This window comes from Haliotis cracherodii, unplaced genomic scaffold, assembly GCF_022045235.1.
Source record: "Haliotis cracherodii isolate W230 unplaced genomic scaffold, xgHalCrac1.p SCAF_16, whole genome shotgun sequence".
NCBI classification, from domain to species: domain Eukaryota; kingdom Metazoa; phylum Mollusca; class Gastropoda; order Lepetellida; family Haliotidae; genus Haliotis; species Haliotis cracherodii.
The window spans coordinates 21,451,752-21,465,057 of record NW_027266271.1 but is presented as its reverse complement, the minus strand read 5'-3'; positions in this window follow the sequence as shown (position 1 = coordinate 21,465,057).

Sequence of the window (13,306 nt, the reverse complement as noted above, 5' to 3'; positions counted from 1 at the left end):
GAAAACGCTGGTTCGATTCCCGACATGGGTACCATGTGTGAAGCCCATTTCTGGTTTCCCCCGCAGTGATATTGCTGGAATATTGCTAAAAGCGGCGTAAAACCATACTCACTCACTCAGATATGCAGTGTAAAACATAACAATCCGACAGAAATGATAAAGTTAAAATGACAATAAAATAGCCTTGGTCCGTCAGAACTGTACCCGTTCTTGTGGGTTTCGCCATTTGTGAACATGTACGGCCTGCACACGGGAACACGCAGTGATATTACCATATTATTACGAATGGTTACTACTACTACTACTACCATTACTACTACTACTACTACCATCCAGGCCAACAAACCCGATCTTGTCCTTTTTGATAAAGCCAATGAAATCATTTTAATTTATTGAATTTACTGTCCTTTTTGACACTAATGTGATAAACAAGATTGAGGAAAAACATGGCAAAAATGCCGAGCTCGCTTTCGAAATGTCACGCTTGCATCCCAAGTACCAAGTTGTCCGGCTCCCCATTGTTCTCCGTGCCTTAGGTTTGGTACCTCTCAATATGTTGACTGACATTGTGAGAGTACCCGGGTTTGCTGCCAGGAATACAGCCCTTCTGACAATCTGGGTAATGCAGAAGGCTGTTGTGTTGGGGAGTCTTCACATTCTCCGAAAATTTCTGGGTGGGTTTGACTAGGCAGCGCTTCCTGGGAGAAGTCCCATTCGCTGTCTGGGCTGCGTGTAGAGGGGGCAAGGGCCCTGAGCTGATGATGAGCCTAACCAGCCTGACTGTGCCAGGATTACCCAAACCCTCTTTGCTGCATTTAAAAAAAATTTAATCTGTAAATACTAATAATAATATGAAAAATTATTATTTAAGCCAAACTTATTGTTTCAATCTGTGTTCACAAAGAGAACCTCCACATTTACCAGCGAATGGGCAAGAACTCGACACTTAAAATTACGTTTTGATGCGTAAATGTACCAATGACAAATAAACATTTTTGTATTTTATATGTTTCCGAAGTCAGAGGATGTTTAACTCAACAAGGGAAGGGGTAGGAGGGTTAACTTATGTGAACTCCTGTCATCGCAATTTGTAGTAATGAGAATGCTGGATAGAGCATTTACCAGCACGAGTTCTCCGTCCCGTGGCACAAGAGCTGCTGCTGATGTTGCTAACAATGTCCGCGTGCTGTTCCCGACTGAGCGAGATAAAGGAGGAAGGTTCCTCTAATTGAATTAGCGTATAATTGTTTTGTGAGACATGTGTATAAAGGAGCACCCTGCGTTGGCACATTGTAGTTATACGTGGGAGGCAAATTGATGACTTGATATTCACAATGTCGTATTTGAAATGGACAATAAAAGCGACAAAACCTTTTCCATAAAGATAAAAAAATATCCATTGTAGATTCCGACTATCATAAGCATAGTCAAATAGTGATGATACCACGTTTTGCGAAATCCTGTCCCATCGATGGCACCGCTCAGACGCATATGAAGGCAAGTTTTTTGTTTTTTTGTTTTTGTTTTTGTTTTTGCTCAGCTGAACAGACCCGTGAAATCCGGGGTGGAATAGATCTTCAGCAACCCATGCTTGCCGTAAAAGGCGACTAACGGGATTGGGTGATCAGGCTTGCTGACTTTTTTGATGCATGTCATCGATCCTAATTGCGTGGATCGATGCTCATGATGTCAATCAGTGGATTGTCTAGTCCAGACTCGATTATCTACATACCGCCGTCATATAACTGGAATATTGCTGAGTGCGGCGTTAAACAACAAACTACAAAAACAAAGTTCAGTTGAACAAACACTGGAACATATGGTACAAGTCGAAATAGGGAATCGCAGCAGACATTTTGGTCACCGATGAGTCTAATTTGGCAATGCCCTCTACCATATGTCTACCATAAAAGGCTTTACTAAGGCCGTGCATGTTACAGATCTGATCAAACAACGTTTGAGCAATAGTTACATGACACTATTTGAAATCTTCGAAGAAAGAGTATGCGCAGTTGTACCTCAAAATTTGTGAAATGACGGTGAGGTGAGGTGAGGTGAGGTGAGATGGGGTTTAACGTCGCGTCCAAGATTATTGCACTTACATAGCGACGTGCATGTACGTGTGTGTGTTTGTGTGGCTGCTTGTACTAGTCCGGACTGATGTCGATTTATAGTGCTAGCTCACAGAGATACCATGCCGCAGTTAAACATGAATACCCCACTCCGACACAGTACATTGACTCCGAGCCGACCAGTCCTTGTTTTAGCCCTTAATGCCGAGCGCAAGACAGGATAACAACAATTACCATCTTTTAACGTCTTTTGGTATGGCCGTCGGAGATCGAACCCCGGACCTTCCGCTCTCCGGGCGGACGCTCTACCACTAGACCACGGAGGCGGTCTTTGAAATGAAGACTGGAATAATGCTCGACGTATTAGGAGAGTTGATTATTGGAAAGTTGAAGTCATATAGTTTTGTGGAGATTGTTTTGTCACTCCGAATCCTAGTGTATATATCTCAATAGGAATCAGAATAGGCCATTAATCTCTTTTATTTGGACTTCATGTGAGCAAAACAGTGAAAGAGAATTAGCTGTTTCGCCGTTCTCAACTGATATCAGATTATCGATATACTTGAAACTTTAGAGGATTTACATAGAGGAAAAGTTGACTGTTGGAAAGTTGAAGTTCTCCATCTTGTCATAAAGTCTGGGTTTGAATCCCGATTCGACCCGATTATGTTTCAAGGTTTGTCAGCACCATACCCGTGCTCGTAGGTTTCAGCGAAGTGGTAATCGTGAGACCTGCATCACTTCGGGCTTTCCTCTCATATTAAGCTGACACGCCGTGATATAACTGGAATACTGTTAAAAGCGGCGTAAACTCAACTCACTCACTCACTAAGAAAATCTTGTGGATAGTTTTTGTGTCACCCTGGATCTTTATGCATTGATCTTGTTATAAAAAATGTTAAATGTTACAAAATTTAGATTTACATAATATTCTTCAATCTCAAACAAATAGTGTACTAAAAGTGATTGAAAATAGAGGACGTTATTGAAATTTTCAAATTCACTGTCTTCAACTCTCAGTAACATTGCGCTTATGAAAATACATGCAGATCGAAATATATTAATCTGTATTTGCAGTAGACACATGTTCTAACAGACATGAACAGCAATGGCGTTAACGTGAAATTCAGCTACGTCATCAACTAATCAACGACGCCGTATGTTTCCATGACAACAGAAGCGTTTAGTTAGTAGAATGAATAGAGAAATGAACTATAAAATGGTTTCCCGTCAGAGGCTAATAACATTTAAGATTAATAATGAAGAGTCATTGGTAACTCTCTGCCGAATACTGTGAATGGTCATGCACATTATAACGTCCTGAAGCTGTAAGAAACTTTTAGAACAAGGAGACTTATCGAAAATGATCAAGCATATATGGTTCCAGAGTTTATGGGAGGCTTGGAAGGGACCATATTTGTCTGGAAGTATCAATAGAGTACACTCTTTGGAACAGTCAGATTCTACAGTAATCAGCTTAGATTCTACAAAAGTCAGAAGTGTATTAAAGTAAGACGAGTTCTATGGATGAACAACTTCTTTATTACAATTAGCACTAATTGTAATTAAGAAGTTGTTCATCCATAGAACTCTTCTTACTTCATCACTCCAACTTCTAAATGCCACTGAAAGAAGTCAGAAGTGTATTGGTGAATCGACTGAAAACGAATGAGGATACTACTACTACTACTACTACTACTACTACTACTACTACTACTACTACTACTACTACTACTACTAAAGTCAAGCCGTTTCGTGACAGGTATAGGGTCAGTTGTGCACTTTGTGATAAATTCAAGAAACTTGGCACAGTTGTAGGTTATGATATTCCAAATAATTTAAGATATGTCTAAATATACGGCTATATGTCAGCCGTATATTTAGTATACATAATTGCATCGCAACATACAATTTATCTTGAAAAGGTAATCTAAAGTTTGAGAGAATCTTTATGACTTATCTCATTAAAGCCCCTTACATAGCTACAATGTAATGGTTTGGTTAGCTAGTTACAATTAATTCGATCACAGTCGCAACCGCATTTGCAAAGTGGTTCACAAATCGACTGTGTCATTCACGCCTTGCTCTGCTCCCCTGTTGGCATGACCTAGAAGCTTGTGGTAGTGTAGTCCACAAAGGCTCGTAGCCATGTGCCACTGATCTTACACATTCCCACTCATTCACGCCTTGCTCTGCTACCCCATAACTACCCGGAAACTGTTGGCATGACCTAGAAGCTTGTGGTAGTGTAGTCCACAAAGGCTCGTAGCCATGTGCTACTGATCTTATACATTCCCACTCATTCACGCCTTGCTCTGCTACCCCATAACTACCCGGAAACTGTTGGCATGACCTAGCAGCTTGTGGTAGTGTAGTCCACGAAGGCTCGTAGCCATGTGCTACTGATCTTACACATTCCAACTCATTCACGCCTTGCTCTGCTACCCCATAACTACCCGGAAACTGTTGGCATGACCTAGCAGCTTGTGGTAGTGTAGTCCACAAAGGCTCTTAGCCATGTGCTACTGATCTTACACATTCCCACTCATTCACGCCTTGCTCTGCTACCCCATAACTACCCGGAAACTGTTGGCATGACCTAGAAGCTTGTGGTAGTGTAGTCCACAAAGGCTCTTAGCCATGTGCCACTGATCTTATACATCCCCCCTCATTCACGCCTTGCTCTGCTCCCCTATACCTACCCGGAAACTGTTGGCATGACCTAGAAGCTTGTGGTAGTGTTGCCCAAAAAGGCTCACATCCATTTGCTACTGATCTTACACATCCCCTCTCATTCGGGAAGGTATGTGTCGGCCTCTAGACTTCGCCCCAAGTCGTGGCCAGTTTGAAATGCAGCTCTATGAGTGCGTGAGTGAGTTAGTATGGTTTTACGCCGCTTTTAGCAATATTCCAGCAATATCTTCGGCGGGGGACACCAGAAATGGGCTTCATACATTGTACCCATTTCGGGAATCGAACCCTGGTCTTCGGTGTGACGAGCGAACGCTTTAACCACTAGGCTACCCGACCGCCCCGCAGCTCTTTGAAGGAGGAATGACATCAATTCATTTACCTCTCTTATTAAATATATATTTGCGTGCCTCATCTACTCTTGTCAGACGCTGACCCGATCATACATTAAGACAACAAAACGCTCCATGACTTTCCTCATGTTCTTCTCATCCTGTTCGGCTGGTACATCACTACATGTGACTGCAAGCCGCTGTTGCTTCATCATACAAATTCCATGTTTCCCACGCTGTGGAACGTTGGATGCTTCCATTGATGCACGCCCAGTTTATATTTTACACTTATATTTATATGTTTCTAGTAGATGTGTATGTCAATCGTCTATTACGTCTATTGCGTGTTTTCAAGGTCTCAGTAAAGCTTTCAAAAAGTTATGTGGTAGACATGTAGAGGGAATTTCCTAATTTGACGCATCAGTGACAAAAATCATGTCCGATGCAATTCCCTATTTTGACTTGTACCATACGTTCCCATGTTTTTCAGGTGAACACTTGACTTGCCTTTGCATGTTTTTGTGACGGGTACCCCTGGTGGGACTGGAAACGCTCACCTTTTTGCGAACACCTGGTATTCACATGCTCATGATAGAGTCGGGAGTGTACAATCGACTCTGCTTTATGCAGATATTTCTATTGGATATGGTTTTGTCGATTTATTTCTTGAACCAGTCGGTAATAACAAAAACGCCCTTGGCCATGGCATTCCCTTACATTTCAAGACATGGCATGTACATAACTCCATTCCATGATCATAAAATTGTCTGCTAAAAGCAAGTGTACCATTCTTACTACAACATAAGCATGTGTTCATATGAATCAAAAAGTGATGATATCAGGTGTTCGCGCAAAGGTGAGCATATCAGTTCCCAACAGTCAGCGGCAACCGTCACAAACACATGCAAAGGCAACTGTGCACCTTAAAAAAACACGGGAGCAAAATTTTATGGTACAAGTCAAATTAGGGAATTGCATCGAACATTGTTTTTGTCACTGATACATCAATTTGACAGTAATGGCTCTCTTCCGTCGAAAGCCCAGTTTAGAATAATAATTATTCAATCATGTGCTACGTATATGTTTCATAGATCTAATCCAACTCTTTTGTTGCTGTGACCCAAAAGGTCTCTCGTCTGAACATTTCAATATCAATGTAAACTTTTTGACCAAAGTATGAGGACAGTGTCTGTAGCTTCCAGTCACGTATTGATCATTTTCATCTTCGCGATCACAATAGCGATGTTTGTATAATTGCAACCAGCCTCGGATCTTTTCTACAGATGCATTTAAAATCGCTAAGTGCAAAACAAGATATCGAAAGGGATATTTACAATCACCTTGAAATATGACTGGATAAAATTTGCGTAAATAAATTGTAAGTGTTATATAGCAGACTTTAGAACCGACAAAGGTTGTTAGCAGTATTCAAACATTTCCAAAGTATGAGTAACATTTCAATTTAGTCCCTGACGAATTTGAGAAAAAACAAAATATGAGAAAATCAAATCAAGCAGCGAAATGCAACATCTGCAAAGTTACCTCGTGTTAGTCCCAGCAAGTCAATAGCATACCATTATAGTATCAATATAAACTACTCAAAAGAAGTTAAGGATCACCCGATTCTTTCATAATGGTAAAGTTAATCTGTCATGACATGAGAGATCAACTAAAGTAATAGGAAAGAATCAGGTGATCTTTAACTTCTTTTGAGTAGTATACGAACTAAGGATCTTCTCTGACTGCATGGACATGAAGTTGAACATTGTAGATACACAGATCTTTAAGCCTTGTGATATTTATGAATAAACGATCACTGCCCTGGGCGCTGACAGTAACAGAACGTTACAAGCCCACAACGAAATCGGGATAGTATGGATAATGGTTTGTTCTTCATGTTATATGATGTTACCAACATGAAAAAGCAATAAATATATATAAATTGCATGAATGATAATTGAAGGCATTATGTTATTCTTTTCTCCAAGTCCTATTAAGTTTGTTAAATCTTCTTTAATGTAAATTATATTGAGGAGATAGCTTAATGCAATCCATAATCGCTTACACTAATGTACTAGAATGCGTTCAATTTGAATATTATGCTTCGAAATATTCATCGTGTACAGCTACGAACTAGAAAGCGGCATGCACGGATAGCCGTGGCTGGAGAATCTGGAACCTGTGTTCAACAACAAACGAACCCATCCTTCGACTCTCTGATATGATTATATATCATTAGTAAATATTAGAAATAATAAATGCAATTGATTTTAATATGTACCATTAGACAAACAGTAATGATGAGATAGTACAGTCACTCCCTCAAGTTATAGTTTCATTTTACCCGAACCAATTAATGATTAAATATGAAAACCACTCCTATTTCCTTTTGACGACTGTGGGAATGCTCCCCTACGATTTCGTTCCTCATTGGAATAATCGTTAGGATTGTAAGACCACTCGTTGTGGTACTAATATTATTTGACAGGAGTAATACAGAATAATGCAAAATATTTTGATGCTATTTATCAAACAAAAGTGAATGAATTGTCATATCAAACTTTAGTGAACCTGCGTTCTGTTCTTCTGATCATCGCGTTCTCAGGTACAGAATAGCTCTCGATGACCTGAATGAGTAAGAACGAAATCTTCTTTATGAACATTTCTTGTCGAACTTGCAAAACGGACGTTAAACCATCTTGCATATCATACGTGTTTTCAACGTTATAATTTCTTAACCTTAGTAAACCCTGTAACTTTAAGTTATTAAATATCTCCAAATGAATCAGACGCAGTCTTTTCAGTCGTTAGCAAGAGTAGGGAGAAGAATTCTGCACGACATGCCTTCGATTCAAGACTGTACAATTTCTTAATGCATCTGGCTACAAGTTTAAGTACTCGTCAAGCGGGAGTGATGAATATAAAGAAGTCGTGTAAAGTCCTAATGCTAAACTTTAAAGAGTCGCTTGGGTCGAAACTTTATACTCTTCAGAGTGGAGGAAAGAAGCTGTTATTTTTGGCGCTGCGCTAACGTCGATACTTAGGACGAATCGCCCTTCCTTCCAACGACCAAGCGATAGTCTAAAATGTACTCCCTCGATGCCAGTGGAATAGGACGTTGTGTAGACGGAAACTACATGCACATGTACAGCAACCCGTGAAGATCCGGGGTGGAATAGGTCTTCAGAAACCCATGCTTGCCGTAAAAGGCGACCATGCTTGTCGGAAGAGGCGACTAACGGAATCGGGAGGTCAATCTCCACGACTTGGTTGATGAATGTCATCGATTCCAATTGCTTAGATCGATGGTCCTGATGTCAGTTACTGTATTGCCTGGTCCAGACTCGATTATTTACAGACCCCGTCATGTAGCTGGAATATTGCTGAGTGCGGCATTTAACAACAAACAAACAAGCAAACATACAAAAACATGTACAGTATAATATCGGCTATAGAACATCGAAATATTGTTCATTTGCAATGGGCTGGGGCTTCGGGATGTGGTACATTCTCAGGCAAATAACTTTATTCGATATATATCTATGCTCACCCAGTGAATAGATACCTCGTGGGATGAGATGTGGAATGATAATATTCCAGCGCCTCACAGGTAGCTTGAGTTGTATCCTCCCCAAGAGACCTGACAACGTAAATCGTGTACACACTGATCCATTGACCGGGGTGATAATGTAGCTCTTTGAACATGCTTGATCATTATATATTATGCAAAATATTTTTAAATATAATTTTTATTTTTCTGTTGCGTTTTACATGATTTGCATAGATCCTTGCTGTTTAAAGAGGGGATGACGACTTGGCCATTATCATTATTAGTAGTAAATGCATAAATGACCCACGCTGTCGAACACAAAATCAACAGATCACACTATGTGACCATCCAATCCCCGATTCCTTGGTCTGCTCGAGGGACACTGGCCAATCCTTCGGGGGAATCCCCACGGGGATCTCTTGTAGGAAATCATTCATAGATAATTCCCACATCCTCCATGAAAATATCACTATTGCGTTCATTGGTGTTTGCCAACCTTTGATATTTTCTGAATACAGTCGCATCCGGACCGGCCTTGTCATATTCTTTCCTATATTGTGACATGCTGGGTTCGTGAATAACACCATGTTACAGCGTAATCTAGTTGACGGGTGCACTGCAGTCGGTCCGTAACAAACAATGAACAGTACTGTGAGAGCGGAACATTAAGCATGGAGGCATGGTTGCTTTAATCACGACATGGCAACCAGATGGAGCCAATGGTCGTTAAGTCGTATAGCGATGAACTTTGGCGACATGGAACAATGACAGACATATGGCAAGAGATATAACACTCAGTATGGCAACATACAGATGTTCAGACTATTGTTGTGTTGTCACTGGGATCCTAAGGGACAAATAAACATATGAATTGACGGTTGTGAATTATTGATCATTCAGATAATGTCATTATTGTATAAAGTTTCAAAGCATGATATCCGAACTGAGATTAAGCTATAATTACATGGAGCGTTTTTCACATTTATTCAGCACTTTTATATCCATTAATCAATTGATGTATATTTGGATGCATGTGACAGAATCATAATGGTTTGAAATATAAATGCCCGGCAAAAGAGAGTACAGTAGACTACGGTTATAACGAACTTAAAGGGACTAATTTTCGTTCGTTATAACCGTAGTTCGTTATAAACATGTATACAGAATAACTACAGCACATAGTCGGGACCAAAAAAGTAAGTTCGTTATATCCGTAGTTCGTTATAAACGTGTTCGTTATAACCATAGTTTACTGTATGCAATTGGATGCGACCAATAAATTTCAGACGTAATCAAAACTTTAACAGATTTAAATCAGAACCTAAGGTACAAAGCACACCCGTATCAAATACATCACCATTGGATAACCATTTCTTGTTTGTGTAATTTTTATTCACCATCAAACTTGGGTGTATACTTTCTCTTTCCCGGCAATCTTTTTACGGTGTTGCTTTTTAAGTCCAAGAATACCTGACATATTATGTAAGGGTGGTGCATCAGACGACTGTTACAAGTAAGGTATATGTGGATGTGTTCATAACCAGTATTTAACACAGCACTTCACAATATTCCAGGCTTACAAAGGCGGCCTGTAATTGAGTCTCGACCAGACAATACAGTGATTGATATTATGAACAACGATCAACGCCATCGGGGTAGGTTGACACGCCACCAACCAAGTCACCGAGCCTGACCACCAATCCTTTCAATCACCTCTTACGACCAGCAGTGGTTGTTAGGGACAAATCCTAACCGGAATTCCTGTTTACAGCTCACCGTGATATAGTTGAAATACATCTTCCCGAGGCAAGGGGGTTAACTGACTATACAAATCCAGTTTCCACCTTTGCATGACTAGGCTGGAATTATGAAGTTAGAGTTTGGCTGGACTAGGGAGTCTATGCACAACCCAATCAAATCGCCTAACGAAATCGACATCAAGTTCGTAAACCCCTGGCCACGTCTTACCAAAATGGTCCTTGATGTTGCCCTGGTTGGCGCTTAAGATTAAGGTGGTACAATAAGGACTAAGTGTCCGAGTGGAGTATCCATGTTTAGCTATAAAACCGGCATAGGTCTAGACAACACCCCCACTCCACCCACCTGCCACACATCCTCCCCACCCCCTCACATCCTCCCCACCCCCACACACCCTCCCCACTCCACCCACCCGCCACACATCCTCCCCAACCCCACACATCCTCCCCACTCCAACCCTCCCACACTCAGGCTTGATTTCTATGTCCATATATGATACTTATTACACTGCCTGACGCAGTATTTGTACCTCAGTGGGAGTGGATGTGGGTGTTGGTGGGTGTGCCTTTGGGGGTGGGGGATGGGGGAAGAGCAGTCCATTCGACGCATGTTGTTGACGGCGCTTATTCCGATTCTTTACGAGAGACAATTCAAACATAAGTTAATCAATCTAAACAAATGCATATTCAATAATATTAATTCTAAACTTAATTTCGCAGCAAATGCTTGTATGTATGTAGATGTTGGTCAATGGAGCAAAAGATGTAGATAAAAAAGTTCGGTTGGGAAAAAATGGTGGTCTTGGACCCCTCTGCTCATTCAGGCTTGCACAAGCGTGTAAATGTGTCGCTATATAATTGCTTTAATCTCGAACGCGACGCTAAACCCCATTTCACCTCACCTCACCTCACCTGATCAATTCTCAAAAGTGTAACTCCTTGTAACTCAAAAATATTCTTTTGAAGGTCGAGTTATCACCATTTGACTATACCGACATTGCTTCCTTTTTAATCGTATATGTAATATCACTTCTACATTTAGCAGGGACTAATCGAAACATAACATGCAAATATTGTTTTTTATGTTGTGATCAATACGGTTCTGAAGTGATTCCACATTAGCGGAAAACAAGAGAGAATTCTCCGATCAGGAATATCCGCTTACTGCGCCAGACCGGAAGCAGACATGCACTCTGGGTAATAGCACTCTTGAAATTGAAGTACGGAAATTGCCTGTTTTCCCGTTCCAACAATTATTCAATAAGAGTTCTATTTAGACAATTGACACTCTCAATATTTTTATGGATGTGTGAAACGCTGTTGATTTGCATGACAATAAACTGACCCACCCAAATCCGCCGTCACACAGTAAAACGCTGCGTCTGGGATGAATAATTAAATATCTCGTTTAGCACTAGTTGTAAAGGCTCGCATTGTCAACATGCATCGTAGTTTCGGGTTGGAGTTTGATTAACACCTTTCCGGTGATGCTATAATTTTAGGCAGTTACAAAAGTATTTTATTAACTCTCTCCTGGAGTGATATCAAATTGACCACGTTCACTTGTGTTTGACAGCAAGCAACTGACAATGACGTTATCTTTGGAAAGGTTTTCTCCGATTGAATACTATTCCCGATCTGATCTTCAGATAGGTATTCGATCTCATTCGTCATGAACCTTACGAACAATGTATTTGACTTCCCCGCATTCACAATTTGAGGGGGGTGGTCGGGTAGCCTAGTGGTTAAAGCGTTCGCCCGTCACGCCGAAGACCCGGGTTCGATTCCCGACATGGGTACAATGTGTGAAGCCCATTTCTGGTGTTCCCCGCCGTGATATTGCTGGAATATTGCTAAAAGCGGCGTAAAACCATACTTACTCACTTATCACTAATATGCCATTAAGGCGTCGTCAATATGTCGACAAAAATGGTGGAAACCATATTGATCTCCACGCTCGAAAATAATTTTTCAGACATTTATCGTCATTACCTCTTCACTATCATTTCATCCGTTCCCTTATTCTCTGTCGGTTGTAATATAATTGAATTTGAACACCAGTCAACCAGCTCAGTCAACCAGCTCAGTCAACTCACTCACTCACTCACTTTTTGAGGAGAAAGGGGATGAGACGAAGGCAACGGAAGCCGATGGTTGGTGTAAAACAACTGATATAAACGCTATAGCAGAAACAGTCATAATATATATTTGATATAGGTAAACAGTATTTATATTAGTTTGGTATAACGCCTTACATTTCAGTTAGGAACTGACCATATATTAGTCTAGGGTGTGAAGGCGAGTAAGGTCGTCATACGCATCCGTGACAAAAATGATGTCCGATGCAATTCCCTGTTTTGACTTGTATTATGTGTTCCCGTGTTTAATCAGGTAAACAATTGACCCGCTCTTGCTCGATATTGTGACGGGTACCAACGGTGGGGCAGGATACGCTCACGTTTTCGCGACCGATAGTCATAAGCGGGGCGAATCCAGGACTAAAACCTACAGTTAGCGGATCCCGACACAGCGCGACCGCCTCTAAGGCTTGTTGGAGATATAACTTCTGTGGGATGAATACTATCGCTACATTCCTTGAGTTTATTGACGTCCTTCATTGTATATTTCCAGTGTTGCTTGACAAGCAACAACGAGGCGGCTTAATTGATCAGGTGGTCAGGCTCGGAGATGTGTGAGGCTCATAATATCAATCACTTGTTTGTCTTTTCCAAACGCGATTATTTACAGGCCGATGTCATACTGTTGGAATATTGCGTTAGTGCGGCGTCAAAAAGACAGAGAAAACAAATAAAGATTGAGATACATTGATGCTAGATAGAAGCTGACAAAAACACCTTACCCAAATATCTGCCCGGACAAGTCAAATGTTTACCTGAAAAATCA